We start from the raw sequence: 15,230 nt of genomic DNA, 5'->3' as shown, positions 1-15,230 counted from the left end.
CTAAGCTTGTGCATACAGTAATATAGTGAATATAGTTTTTTTTTTCAATGTTTTATTCGATTTAAATTTAGTTAACATTGTGCTCGTGCTATAATGCCGAGGTCTATATGCAGGCAGTCATTTGATTTTAAATTCACGCTACCACTTCCTAGGAATCTATTTGACAGTGAACCCCTTTGAAATTAATATTGGCTACGGGGCCACAATACCCCACCACAGGAATATTTTGGTGTGCAGCGGTGGGATTTTTTTTTTATGCTACCTTTCTGTTTGGTGAAACTTAATGTTTTTTTTTCTTGTGTATTACTTGTCAGTAACTAAGTGCGTATGTTTAGTAGGTCCACGACATTAATATGTCCAGCTTAACTCTATTTCTGCAGGGTTATATCATGCATGTTTACTGTAGATGTTGGTGAACCACGCATTTCTTGTGTTTTTGAATTATTGCATTTTATTTCAGGTTTACAGTGTAGTTGTTTTTATTGACATGTAAGAGCTGTTGTGTTATTTTTTACCGTGTTTAACCATTTCTTTTACAGTGTTTAATAATTTCTTTTGCTTTTATCGTGCTTATAATCTGCTCGTCTATCTAGATTTTAGTGGCTCATGCAGTTTAGGGACTCTGTTGTGAAATACGCTTAAATAACTTTCCTTTGGCCGGCTTTGTTTTTTTTTCTGGCTTTCTTTTGTATCATCCTTTTGTATGTTGGCTGATATTCGTACTTGTGTGCAGTGCTTTCGTGTATGATAATGTGTGCTGGACCTGTTCTGTTGACTTCGTAAGGTGCTGAGAATATTCTTAGTCGCTAAGGAGTTATCGTTGGCCACTGAGCAGTATTGTTTACAGTCTCACACACTGTTTTACGAGTATGCCAAAGGGAACATCCAGGCAAGAGAGATACGAGAAGCTTTAAGAGCGCCGCGAGACCCGCCCTTATAGTCAGCCTGCCTCGCGTGTGACTTCTCCAGCTCGTTCAGATCGCGTTGCTGCTGCTACTAGTGGGTCAAAATCCAGACGTTAGCCGAGCTGTAGAAGTAATGGTGGCGAAGTTAGCATGTTTGAGGAGATAATGGAAAAGATAAACGCTCTGGTCACTGAATTCCGAGAGTATAAAGAACAAAATGATCTCCGACTCCAACAACATGAAGAAGCTCTTCAGCGACCTAGCACTGAAAGGCAGCCTTGCCCAGCTGAAACAGATAATCCCCAACCAGAGCCTCGGTCAGAACAGGATGAACTTGTGCAACAGCTTCGTCAACAGCTTGAAGAGAGGTCTGAGGAGTTAGCCGGGCACAGCGACAACTCCGGGGTACCAGCGGACCTTGCTGGATTTCCCACCGTGTCACCCCAAGTACAAGGCAGTATGAGGGATGCAGAGATCCATGGGCTGCGACAACAACTTCAGCAGCGCAATGCGGAACTAGAGGAAGCCCGCAGACTTACCAGAGCTTCACGGGTGCCAGATGCTGCCATTCCGCAGGCCTACAATGCAACTCTTGCCAGGGATCATCCACAGCCGCTTCCTAGAAGCCGTCCTTCCACTCCAGAACCGGTTCCTCAGCCTCGTACTACTGGAAACCAACAGGACCCAGTGTCGACTCTGCCATATCATGCTGCCCAATTACATTCATTGCGTAGCTTTTCTCCACGTCGTGGTGGGCTCTCAGAGTGTCAGCCCTCAGCGGTTTCCAGTGCACCAACTGTGAACTACGTGTTTACAAAGGAAACTGTGCCACACTTCAGGGGAGAGGTGTCAGCCTCTCAGCCACTAAAGAAAAACCAGGAAGTAGAGGGGTGGATCCGGGCCATCGAAAACATCATAAAGCCTACAACATCGGAAGCATACATCCAAGCAGCCAGGGCAAATTGTCGGGGATCAGCTGAGCTAATCATCAACTCTCCACTGTTTGACAACATCACTGACTGGAATACCTTTAAAGCAGCACTTAGGAGCAAGTTTAGGGGCACTTACACCTCGGCTGACTTTTTCAAGGTACTCTACGACATCAAGATGGTACCAGGTCAAGCCCAATGGACTTTTTCCTTCAGCTTGAAGGCAGTGTATATCAGGGACACCGAGATCATCGTGAAGCAATTGGCGACCATCACAGCTCGTGAAGAGGGTGTTCATAAGTGGTCTCCCTGCCTGGCTACATGATTTTTTGGCCTTAAAAGAAGATGGAAGTCCAGCTCAGATTGCCGAGGCGGCTCAACGAATTTGGAACTCTCGGCATGGCATCCAACACTGTTCCACAGTTCACCAACCAGAATACTGGATCCAACGTCCGAGCCGTCCTTCAAGGGCTCGTGACATGTATGCAATGCCAGTTGCAGCCCGGCCAATGAACAGTCCATCAAACCTGGCCATAGGTGGTGTGAGTATCACCGGCTGACGACACATAACACTGCAGAATGTCGTGCAAAGGCAAGAAGAGATACCTCAACCCCACAGTTTAGCCGCCGATGTTATGAGTGCCGCAGCTCAGAGCATTTTGTCAGGGACTGCCCCTTTCGGCAGTGCCAGGGGGACGAGGCTCCCAGATCTCCTGGCCAAGGTGACCCCGGGAGCATACATCAAGGCAACTATACCTCCGAAAATGGTCGCATCAGTGAGATCCCCAGAATGCACGGGACGACCACTCGTGCCGATGACTGTTAATGGCACTACGATCCTGTGCTTTGTCGATACCGGATCTGAAGCAACCATCATGAAGCCAAAGACTCTCCAGTTCATAGATCCCCATGGGAACTTGTACCGCAAAGATGCTACCCATGTGATGAAGGGTGTGTCTAACAAGCCATTGGATACTCTGTATGAAGTTACTCTTCCCTTCTACATTAACCCAGACATACAACTACATCACCGCGTTGCTGTGTGCGACATAAGGTTCCCAGGAGACGTGCTCTTGGGAATGGACTTCTTAAGGAGGACGTCATACTGCTTGTCTTCTGATGCCAAGAAAGACTGGGCATGCCTTACCATTGAAGGTTGTACATTCCCAGTCACATATACTGATGCTCACTCTATGCAGATAGGTATTGTTGATGTGGACCCAGAGAAACCAACACTGACTTCATCTCAGCTGAAGACCTTATCAGCTAATTTAACACCTCCGACGGACAATGGAGCTCCCGCCACACACTGGGCGCTTTGTGGAGGGTGTGGTTGCTAAGTCTGGCCCCAGTGATGGAGATGTTATCTTTACGCCCCAAGCATCACCTGCGTGTTTGTCACCCTACATTGTCACAACTATCTCAGGACGCCACTGCCCTGTGTGGGCACTGAATGACACAGCAAAGACAATTCGGTTAACCCAGGGGACACGTTTGGGGACAGTAGCTACTATTGAAGAAATATACTCCTCAGGTCATGGATCTCATGAAGACAAGGATCCAGCAGATGCCAATTGTTCTACAGGTTGGGATGATGACATGCAGAACGAAGAGTTCATTTGGGAGGATGACCAGTTTGATCGCACCTATGGTTTGGAAGACTTCGGCTCGGATAATTATGACTTTTTCACGGGGGAATTACCACCATCACAAGCCCTCGCAGCTGTTGAAGCATCTGGCCTTTTAAGATGGCCCCAGTTCAAGACAATAACCCTGCTTTGAAGTTAGATCACTTAGACAGCACGCAGAAGGAGAAGATACAGACACTACTTAATCAATACCAGCTTCTTTTTGATAGAGGTGAGGAAACTATTGGTCATATTCCAAACATCCAGCACCGAATTGAGACAGGAGATGCAGCACCAATTTCTACACGTCAGTGGCGTCTTCCACAAGCTACAAGAAATGTGATCAGAGAACAATGCAACTCTATGCTCAGGGCTGGTGTGATTGAGCCATCAACTTCACCATGGCTCAGCCCTGTGGTCTTAGTGAAGAAAAAGGGGGGGGCTCTGAGATTTTGTGTGGACTACCGCAAGCTCAATCAAATAACTACAGCTGACACTACCCTTTGCCTCGTATTGATGAGTTGCTGGGATGAGCTGAGCCCTACTGACACCTTTACCAACACTTGATGCTAGGGCAGCATACTGGAGTGTAGATGTTCACCCCTGATGACCGACCCAAACAGCCTTTAGTGATGGCTATCGCTTGTTCCAGTTCCGGCGTCTCCCTTTTGGTCTCAGTACAGCTCCAACCACTTTCCAACGACAATGAACTTTTGTGTTATCCCCGTGCTTGGACGCCCACACTTTGGCATATTTTAGATGATATAGTTGTATACTCATAGGGGTTTTGAACAACACTTGAAGGATTGGAAAGAAACATTACAGTTGCTAATGGTTGCTGGCTTGAAGTTAAATGCGGAGAAGTGCACCATTGCTGCCACAAGCATCAGCTTCCTAGGGTTTACCATTTCTCCTGAAGGTGTGGCACCAGATCGTGAGAAAGTAGTTGCGATCATGGGAGGACACCAGCACCAAGGACCATTAAAGAAGTCCGACGTTTTCTTGGGGCAACAGGTTTTCTTCCGGAAGCACATTGAAGGTTATGCCAACATTGCGCCCCACTTCACTTACTATTGAAAAAGGGACAACGATGGAAATGGAGGAAGACCAGCAACAGGCTTTTGTCAAACTAAAGGAAAAGCTTGCTAAAGCACCTGTTCTGAAGCAGCCAGACTTCACACGACCATTTGAACTCCATACTGATGCTAGTAGTCTTGCCCCTTGGGGGCTGTCCCTCCTCCAGAGGGATGAACAAGGAGCACCACATGCCATTGCATATTATAGCAGGAAGTTGAGGGATCCATGAAGAGACACGATATCCGGCTATAGACTGTGAAGCCTAGCAGTGGTTGAGGGTGTTAGGGTGTTCGATCCTTATTTGTATGGTCGTAAGTTCTTTGTCTTCACTGACCACCGACCCTTAGTGTATATCTTCAAGCAGCGCACCAAGTCACCACGAATGACACGGTATGGCTCACGACTTGTCATTTTATGACTTTGGACATTAGCATAAGGAAGGTCCCATAAACTATGTCCCTGACTTACTGTCACGTCAAGTTGCCCCTGTCGATGTAAATGAATTGTCTGCCGAGAAACTTGCCGAGGAACAGCATGAAGATCTCAAGTTTAAAGATATACTGTGTTATCTAAAGGAAGGAACAGTGCCTAAAAAGAAGCTGCCGATGCCTCTGTCTGACTTTGAGCTAAAGGATGGAGTTCTATACCGTTTGAGGCACATGCCAGGTAAAATTATCTATCAACTTGTGTCCCCCAGAAACTACAGGATTCAGCCTTGAAAACAGCACATATACCACTACTGGCTATGCACCCGGGGATACACAGGATTGCATGAGAACTTCCGTGGTATGTTCTACTGGCCTCATATGTTACAGGATGTCAGGAATTATGTGGAACGATGTCTTACCTGCCAGCAATCCAAGGAGTTGCTCAACGTGGTGCCAATGGCAGAAGCGCCTCTTGCTCTAGACCCCTTAGAAACGAGTTTCAATGGATATTCTGGATGTAAGTCAAGCGCCAATGAAGTGGGCTTTAACTATTGTCGACCAACATACCCGCTTCATTCAGATTGGTCCCAATGAAGGATATCACTGCCTCCAGAGTACACCAAGCTTTCTTGGACCACTGGGTGACCTATTTTGGTCCACCTCGTATCATCCAAACTGATAATGGGAGGCAATTTATTGCACAGATATCAATGAACTTGTTGAGCTGCTTCAGTCATCACACCACTTCACAATTCGGTACCACCCTCAGGCAAATGGGCTTGTAGAGCGTACAAACCGGGTTGTGAAAGCTGCTCTGAGATCAGTTGTCGGAGATCGCCCGGGGACCTGGCATAAGTTTATACCAGAGCTGCGTTTAGCTCTTAATTCTGCTATACATCGGTCAACGGGAGAACAGCCACTGTATCTGCTCACAGGGAGACATGCATACTTCCCTGTAGGGTTAACAAATGAAGCTTTATTTGCTGAAAATGATGATTTTCAAGAAAGGCTCAGGACTGCCCGGCGTGCAGCTGTCAATGCTTCAAGGGATGCGCAAGGTGTCTATGGGAGATACTATAACAGACATGCAAGAGGTAACTTTACTCCTGATGTAGGACAACTGGTATGGTACAAAGAGATGGTGCCACGTGTTAAGCGACCAAAGTGGCAGGGTCCTGCTCGTGTTGTTAAGCGGTTAGGGCCAGTTTCCTTTGAAATCCAAGATCTTGACTCTGGAAAGATTCTACGAGCTCATCTTAACCACCTTCGACCTTACCTTCCGCCATTAGAACTGTCCTATGCTGATGCTGCTGCTCCAGACAGTGAGGATGAGCCAGTAAATGACGACCCTTGGGTTGCAGTCCTGACGTCTTGTGTACAGGATCCTGTTCTCTCTGACAAACAATGTGCCTAGGGACCCTCTTTTCAGTGCGCCTTTGGCCTAGTGCCACACTGAAACGGGGTGTGATGTTAGGTGCCGTCATTTAGGGACCTTGTTTCAGTGCGCCTTTGGCTTAGTGCCACACCGAAACAAGGAATGCTGTTATGAATCAATAGGGACCTCAGTGCCAGGGAGTTCTGGACTAGTACCATTCTGGCTTGAGGATAGCTGTTAGTTGCGTTTTTTTGGGGGGGAGAATTGCAAATACGGCCTTGTTATAAAAAGGTGATGTTTTGCTCTCACTTCCAACTAGTTCCAACCCAAGAGAACGAAGCTGCTGGTTGCTGACTCCAGGACCGGCTTTCCAGTTCCTAGAATTACATCCTTTTTACTTAATGCTTCTGGTTTTGTATTTATATTTATATCTAAAGGATCACAGTTTCACGCTATATCCACTCCTTGCGTACGGTCAGGACTCAGGCTTCTTGTATTTTTCAGGTCTCCACTGCGTTTCGACCCAGGGCGGGGAAGGAAACTGTAAGGTGGCCTCCTGCGGCCTGCCATCTCTTCCTCATCTCACCGTCAGCCTCCCGACTCTCGCGCGCCCTGACATCTCGCAGCCCGGTCAACGCTTGCAGCAGTTGTCCTTTCTACATGTTTCTATGTACATACGTTCGCTTATTTCTGTTTTATTGTTCCATTTTACGTTGGTTCCAATAAGTCGCTTCTGTTTGAGTTTGCCCTTTGACCCCGTCCTCTCGTCTGCGATTCATTTATACGCAGATTATTTCTCTCTTCTTCTGTGTATTTCATGGTCACTTATATCATTTTAAATTATCTCCTATTTTTTATCTTGCTTTTTTTGTCACTTTTTCTGTCTAGGGAAGTTTATTCTCATTTTAAGAAATGTTGGTGTTTTAGATTCATATTTTATCCATTTACTTCTTTCTGTGTACTCCACATTATACATGTATTTTTTTTTACGTTTTGTCTCGTTATGAAGGTCATTTTATATTTGATTTTACTCTCTTTGCTAATGTTTTTTGTACAAACTTTATGTTTTACGAACGATGTTTGGCGTGGCGGATGACGTCACAAACTTTATAAATATAAGCCGCGTTGAGCGGGAAATAGATTCATTCTCCTCGAAACAACGGCGTTTTGCTCCCTCCTGGGTGATTTTCCTTTGCTGAGCGGAAGGTGGAAAACTCGGCCGGTCTGGCATCACATCACACGGGAAAAATACAAGTTAAGTTCTGTTTCCTTGGCTGTTTCCGTTGTGCATAGGAGCTGGACATGATCCTTTGTTTTTTAAAGTAAATATAAGCCAGTTCATAGATTTCGCATGCCGTACTAAGCTTGTGCATACAGTAATATAGTGAATATAGTTTTTTTTTCAATGTTTTATTCGATTTAAATTTAGTTAACATTGTGCTCGTGCTATAATGCCGAGGTCTATATGCAGGCAGTCATTTGATTTTAAATTCACGCTACCACTTCCTAGGAATCTATTTGACAGTGAACCCCTTTGAAATTAATATTGGCTACGGGGCCACAATACCCCACCACACTATCATTATCAGTATCAGTATTGTTATCATTATCGTTATCGTTATCGCCATCGTCATCTCCATCATCTCCATCATCATCGCTGCTGTTGTCATCGTCATCTCCATCATCATCATCTTCATCATATTCACGATTATTGTAATTTTTTCATCATCATCACTATTGCCATCACTAGTGCAATGCGCGTAGACATACACATTCAAAAACACACACAAATATATGTGCATGTGTAGTGAAATTATATATATATATATATATATATATATATATATATATATATATATATATATATATATGTATGTATGCATATATGTATGTATGTATGTATGTATGTATGTATATAAACATATTTTTATATACATATATGTGTGTGTGTGTGTGTGTGTGTGTGTGTGTGTGTGTGTGTGTGTGTGTGTGTGTGTGTGTGTGTGTGTGTGTGTGGTGTGTGTGTGTGTGCGTGTGCGTGTGCGTGTGCGTGTGCGTGTGCGTGTGCGTGTGCGTGTGCGTGTGCGTGTGCGTGTAAACATATTTATATATACACACACACACACACAGATTTTACAGATTTTGAAGTGTCCGGAGTTGATTTATTCTACTTTCAAATCGACCGGAAGGAACAATCAGTCAAGTTTGATGATCAGTTAGTACAGTTCAAAATCTCACTTGTAGATTTCTTTTAAATGTCATTGGCTCATGTGGATTGGCTGCACCAACATATATAATCAGTCTATAACTGAGTGCTACTCCGTCATTCAAATCTGTTGTCCACTAAATATTAGGACAATCTAATCGTCATCAGAGTCACTATTTCGAATGCCCTCCCTTGTGTTTGCATAGTGTCTACCATAGCATTAGCACTGAGGAGTGCAAGGTAATCCATTGTTAGAGCAACTACATCACTCCTTGCAACCTGTCTTGCAGCCACATTTGATGAGCTCAATTACTGCCCGTGGGGCAGGAAGAGCAAGACACCTAACTGGAACATAAAGTCCTTTTTCTAAATTCCAACCATTTGCTTCAGTTGGAGGAAACTCTGGGCAGCTCGTCAGGTACGATATATCCCGCATTGTGATGTAGTTGGCACGGAGAATATGCGGTAACAATGTTGCGCAAGTTGGAGGTAGCATCTCGTCCTCCAAGTTCTTTGATTAAAATAGCTCCCACCTTAATGATGGCAAGGTTGTTGGACCTTTTGGATTATAAACACGGCACACGAATTGTTCCAAAGCTTTTACCTGTGCAGGAAGCTCACCAATAACAAGCTCTGTCTGTATGCAACGTTCTCCAAGTTCCTTGAAATAGCTTATGGCTTGATCACCAGCATCAAGCTTCAGGTAGGCATCGATCCACGTCTTTTTGGTGATTCCAACAAAGTTGCCTCCCCAGTCAGCACCAGAGAAGTTGTGCAGTCTATGAAGCCCTTGGCATTTATGATGCCCAATGACTTCAACACTGTCGAATATATCTATTACTCGTGCCCTTGTGCCTTTGCCTGTTGAAAGCTTCAGACAAGTGGAAGCGGAAATGCGTCCATGAGATACTAGATCAACAAGCAGCAGGAGTACATCAGTATCCGGAGACCAAACGCTCAGTTTTCGCATGGCACCGTTTGATGCAGAAGCAAGATCATGTCCCTTGATGACGGTATCATACACAACGACCAGCAGAAAAGAACTGTCCCTTGAAAAGTATTCAAGCAGTCCCTGGCCTAACATGCATGTCAGCTTCTTGGTAGACGATGCAGACAGTTCCTTGATGGACTTGGTGAGCTTCATTTCCGGATGGATTTCATATTCTACAGATGTAGTTGCTCTCTTCTGCCGAGTTTTATTCTTCTACGACTGGTCCATGTATCTGTCAAACACAACTCGACCCTCATCATAGCCAGCTATCATCTTTTCAATGCATTTGTTGAATGCATCCTGAAGATCTGACAGCTTCAGCATGGTTGGTGTTTTTCTTTATATATACTCTGAAGCACACCCATGGCATCAACTATCAGAACACTGACTGAAGAAACTTCCTCTTGCACCTGGTCTGGCTGTGAGGCAACTTCATTTGGCTCTGCTATGGCATCTTCAACGCATGCATCAGACTGGCTTTGTCTGTTGGGATGTACAGAAACCCACCAACAGCGCAAAGGGAACGCGGCACCGTTCATATTCGCCAATTGTCTCCTCAAGTTTTGGCACTAGACTTGGTCGGCTGCTTTGGATGATAAGAAATCTTTCCAGCAATTCACGCTTCTCGTGCAACTTTATGACCTTGTCTCCAACACGTACATTTGTTTTCTCCATCCATTTTGAAGTTTGAGTTCACAATGACATGTCCAAGAGTATTGGTTCTGGGCAATCTGTTATTGCAAGAACAACCGATATCTGGCTCTTAAATGTTCTCTTGGTCTACATTCTTTCAATAACACCTGAAAAAGATGGCAAATGCTAGTGTGTCTCATCTGCTGTTAAAGCTTAAATGTTGGGAATACTTGATCACTCCTAAAGTGCCTGAAAGTAAATGAAAAGGGAGCAATCAATGTGGATACTAAAAAATGATTACCATACATCAAACCTTAGTTTTGCAAAAACGAAAGAAGATGTCTTCAGAATGGTTTGTAACTGCAATAAATAGGTTATTTGTCACTGGATGCCACTGAATATTTGTAAAATTGAAGTTTTACTGGCTGAAAAGAGAGCAAGGATCCGGTGAGGAATGTAATGATCACTTCGACATGGGCAGGGATTAGTCCAGTTGGTCCTAATGTGGAGAGACATCCCACCTGCTAAACCAAAAGTAAAAAATGACACTGCTGGAGGCTTTCTAAATGTAACAAAACAACTCAGCACACAGGAAAACCTACAAAATCACTCTAAGATTTTGAAGGTAGACCGATAAATGACCGAAATAGGTGCACTGACAATTCTGTGAGGTCCGAAAGAGATATGACCCCCAGATATCAAGTGTGGGGTCTGAAAATTTGAACCCCATCATTTTCTGACAGTTTGGTCCCTACTTAAGCCACAGCTGAAAAAAAAATGTTTTAGCACAAAAATCCTACAGGAGCCGTTTTTATTACATACCATACTGCACTAAAAAAGAAATAATAATTCATCCAAATATCTCACCAGTCTATAAAATTCAGTATTGAGCAATGCATACATAGACCTTTTAAACTAAACAGGAGTGCCAGAAAATGCCAAGTAGGAATGCTAGATTCCATTACCGTGCTAAATAAGTTTTCTCTCAGGTAAATTTGCTAAGGAACAGCCAAACCGCCAGTATGTAAGTATAATACATCATAAAATCAGGTAGGTTTAAACATGGTTACCATAAAACGACAAGTATAATCAGCCAATCGATAGAAGATCCGTAGATAAACTATGCATTAACAAAGCATTACTCAAGCGATGGCACCTCAATCGAGTGCCAGACGCAGACCAAGGACGCACGCCGGTAGGCTTAGCAACCACTAAGGAATGTGACACCTCTCCAAATAACTGCCAGATACAAAACCACCTTCTAACTCCCTCTAACCCCAAACCCCATCCTTACCCATTCTAACATCCTAAATCCTCCTCTCCCACATCACCACCTCCTTCCCTCAACCTCTCTGCTGCAACCCTACAATTTATGCACATTATAATGCATGAGCTAATTATAATGTAGTGTGTATGTGCGCTCAGGCAGACACTGTTCAAACGTCAGTGCACAAGTATGAGCGCGTATGCACGGAAGTGCACAGGTGCTATACGTGTTTGTGTGTATGTGTATCCAAGAGAAGCAATACACATGCGCGCCTGAACTTGTATCCGGGCACGTATGCACATATGCGGACATGTGCATGTAGGGCATGTGTACACGCATAGGTTTGTGTATGTACAGTTATATGTATGCATATAGTTATGTGTAAGGGTACAAGATGTATGTGTATGTTCCTGTGCTTGTACATGAAGGTATACATGTGTATATATAAGTAGATATGTATATTTATGCGTATGTGTATATATTCATATGTATGTATATGTATGTATATATGTGTGTGCGTGTATGTGCATGTGTGTATATATATGTATGTATATGTGTAGGTATGTGTGTATATGTCTATATGTATATGTGTATATGTGTGTATGTGTATGTATGTATGTATATGTGTATATATGTGAATGTACAGGTGTATACATATATACATGAATGAACACTAATGTGTACTCATAAGCGTATGTGCGCATACACGTGTGTATAAGCATATGTATGGTTATATATATATATATATATATATATATATATATATATATATATATATGTGTGTGTGTGTGTGTGTGTGTGTGTGTGTGTGTGTGTGTGTGTGTGTGTGTGTGTGTGTGTGTGTGTGTGCGGTGTATGTATAGTCATAACGTATGTGTAATGGTATGTACGCATGTGTGTTTTCGCATATAAGATCATGAAGATTCAAAGATAACCGGCAATGAACAATGATGAACATGTTACAATCAATGGAATGATTGTGGAAAATGTGAAAGAGTTCACTTATCTTGGAGCTGTTTTAACTAATACATATGATGATTCACCAGAGATAAAAAGAAGAATTGCCATTGCCAAAAACGCCACAATTGCTCTCAATAACATCTGGAAAGACCAAAGCATTACCTTACGGACAAAGCTGAGGTTATTGAACTCATTAGTTTTCCCAATTGCATCATATGGTTCTGAAGTAGATAGACAAGAAAAAGATCAATAGTTTTGAAATGTGGTGTTACAGACGAGTACTGCGTATTAGCTGGACAGAGTAGAAGACAAATGATGAAGTGCTGAGAAAAATAAATTGTAAAGACCGGCTGTTGGACATCTTGAACAGGAGGAAATTAAAGTTTATTGGTCATGTGATGAGAAGTAAAAGTATTGAGAAAGACTTGCTGACAGGGATGGTGATAGGAAACAGAGGAAGAGGCAAACCGAAGACAAGACTGAGCGACAACATCAAAGATATTTGTGGGCTGTCGATGGTACAAGTGGAAAGAAAAGCGTAAGATCGAGTTGAGTGGCGAAGGATGGTGGAGAGGTCCACGGCTGCTCAAACATGAGCATACCGTTATTGATGATGATACACATATGTATTCACATATGATGTGCGCATGTCTATATATGTGTATGCATGTGCATGTGTGTAGTTGTGTATAATGTAGGAGTATGTATGCATATCATATGTAGGAACATATATAAAAGTATATGCTTGCATGTGCATGTGCACGAAAATGAACATATGCGTAGTACGAGTACTTAGGGTATTTGAGGGTGAACAACTATGTCTGAACTATAGGCACCTCTGATACTCAAGCCCATGCTCACGGGAGTATACACTGGTGTAGTGAGCAAGCACGTGCGTTGCTGCTCATAAGTCCACACTAGATAGGGACAACCCAGCTGGAGGGGCTTATCAATGGCATCCCGGCTAAACTACTCCCCCTTCCACGAAGCCAGTAGACTTGGTGTAACTCGGCTGTCTACCTCTCAGTCAATAACCATAAATGCAAACTGAGCAACGGCCCTCATTCCCCGGAGGCAAAGGAGCCCCTGTTTAGGGCAGCGATCAAGATCACTCCAGAGCAGAGGGTGCCAATAATCTCCGGTTAAAGACAGGCCGCCCCAAATTGATGAACCTTTGTACAAACAATAGAAGGACTATGAGAACTGAATCTGACTCACAAGCGTTACTTGAGGAACTCTCTTTCATTAAATGGGATGTTGTAGGATTTTGTGAGGTTAGAAGACCAGGCGAAGAACAGAAAATACTAAATGATGGACACATGCTCTATTGGAGAGGTAAAACCCAGGGTAGCAAGCAGAAATTAGAGGTAGGTTTCTTAGTTTACAAACGTTTAGAAAAGAATATCATGGAATTTTATAATATATAAGCAAAAGAGTAGCTTCTGCAACAGTAACACTAGATAATAGGTACAACTTACAGATTGTTCAAGTCTGTGCTCTAACCTGCAGCCACAGTGATGAAGAAATAGAGAGCTTCTATGAAGATATACATTTAGCCAGTCAGAGTGTAAAAACCCATTTCACGATAATTATTGGAGATTTTAATGCCAAAATAGGTAAAAAGACAGAAGGCTGAAACCGTAGTGGGAAATCACGGAATAGGCACTAGGAATGAGAGGGACAAATGCTGGTCGATTTTGAATAGGCTCGAAAGACTAAAGTGCAAGTAGACATGGAAGTTGCCATCGGACATCAAAAACGAAATTGACTTCATAATTTCAAATAGGCCCAATATAGTAAAAAATATGGAAGTTATTAATAAATTAAATGTTGGCAGCGACCATAGAATGGTCAGCAATGGTCAGGAACAAATCTATACAAAAACCGCAGCCAAATTTAGCTAACTTGACGACCAGCAAGTCCAAAAGATATTCACTTCTCATAGACGAAGATCTCAACATTGACCAAATCAACAAACAGTTCAATGGCATAATAAAGGTGATATACTTGAAGTGGGCAGTCAAAATGTTAAACAAAGCTCCAGCAAACTCTTGATAGAAACTAAACAGTTTATGCAAAAGCATAAGGTCATGAAAGTATCGTCAAACAGGGACAAAACAGAATTAGCTGAACTAACAAAGACTATAAATAAAAAGAAGAGATATGCAAGAAATTCAATACTCAAATTATAAATTAAACAGCGATCTCAGGTACCAGCATGAAAACAGCTAAAAGGAGATTCGGAATTGGGAGAAATCAAATATATGCAATAGAAAAACCATACAGTAAGAATGAAATCATGAGTAGTGGAAGACTTTTACATGGATCTATACAAGTCAACTGAACAGCCACGGATAGATAGAAACACAATAGAAGAAATAAAAAGAGTGCTTAAAGGCATGAAGAGAGGGAAAACACCAGACAGAAGACAGAATTAGTATAGATATTATTATGGATGCAGGAGAAATTGCAACAGTAAAACTAGCCAATCTTTTTAACAAATGCCTTCTCAATAGAAAAACTCCAAAATCCTGGAAAATGCAATAATTATTTTGACACATGAAAACGGGGATAGATAGGATCTACCTACCCATAAGCCTCCTTTCAGTTACTTACAAACCATTCACAAAAGTCATCACAACTCACATCTCTGACAGTATGGATTCTAACCAGCCTAGAGAACAGGCAGACTTCCGCAGTGGATTCTCAACAATGCCACATCCACACGCTCATCCAAATAAAAAAGAAAAATTAAAAGAATATAAGAAACACCCCTGTGTACGGCATTCATCGACTACGAAAAGGCATTTGACTCTGTACAAATAACTGCA

This window comes from Penaeus monodon, chromosome 6 (genome assembly GCF_015228065.2).
Source record: "Penaeus monodon isolate SGIC_2016 chromosome 6, NSTDA_Pmon_1, whole genome shotgun sequence".
Taxonomy (NCBI): Eukaryota; Metazoa; Arthropoda; class Malacostraca; order Decapoda; family Penaeidae; genus Penaeus; species Penaeus monodon.
This window is presented reverse-complemented; position numbering follows the sequence as displayed.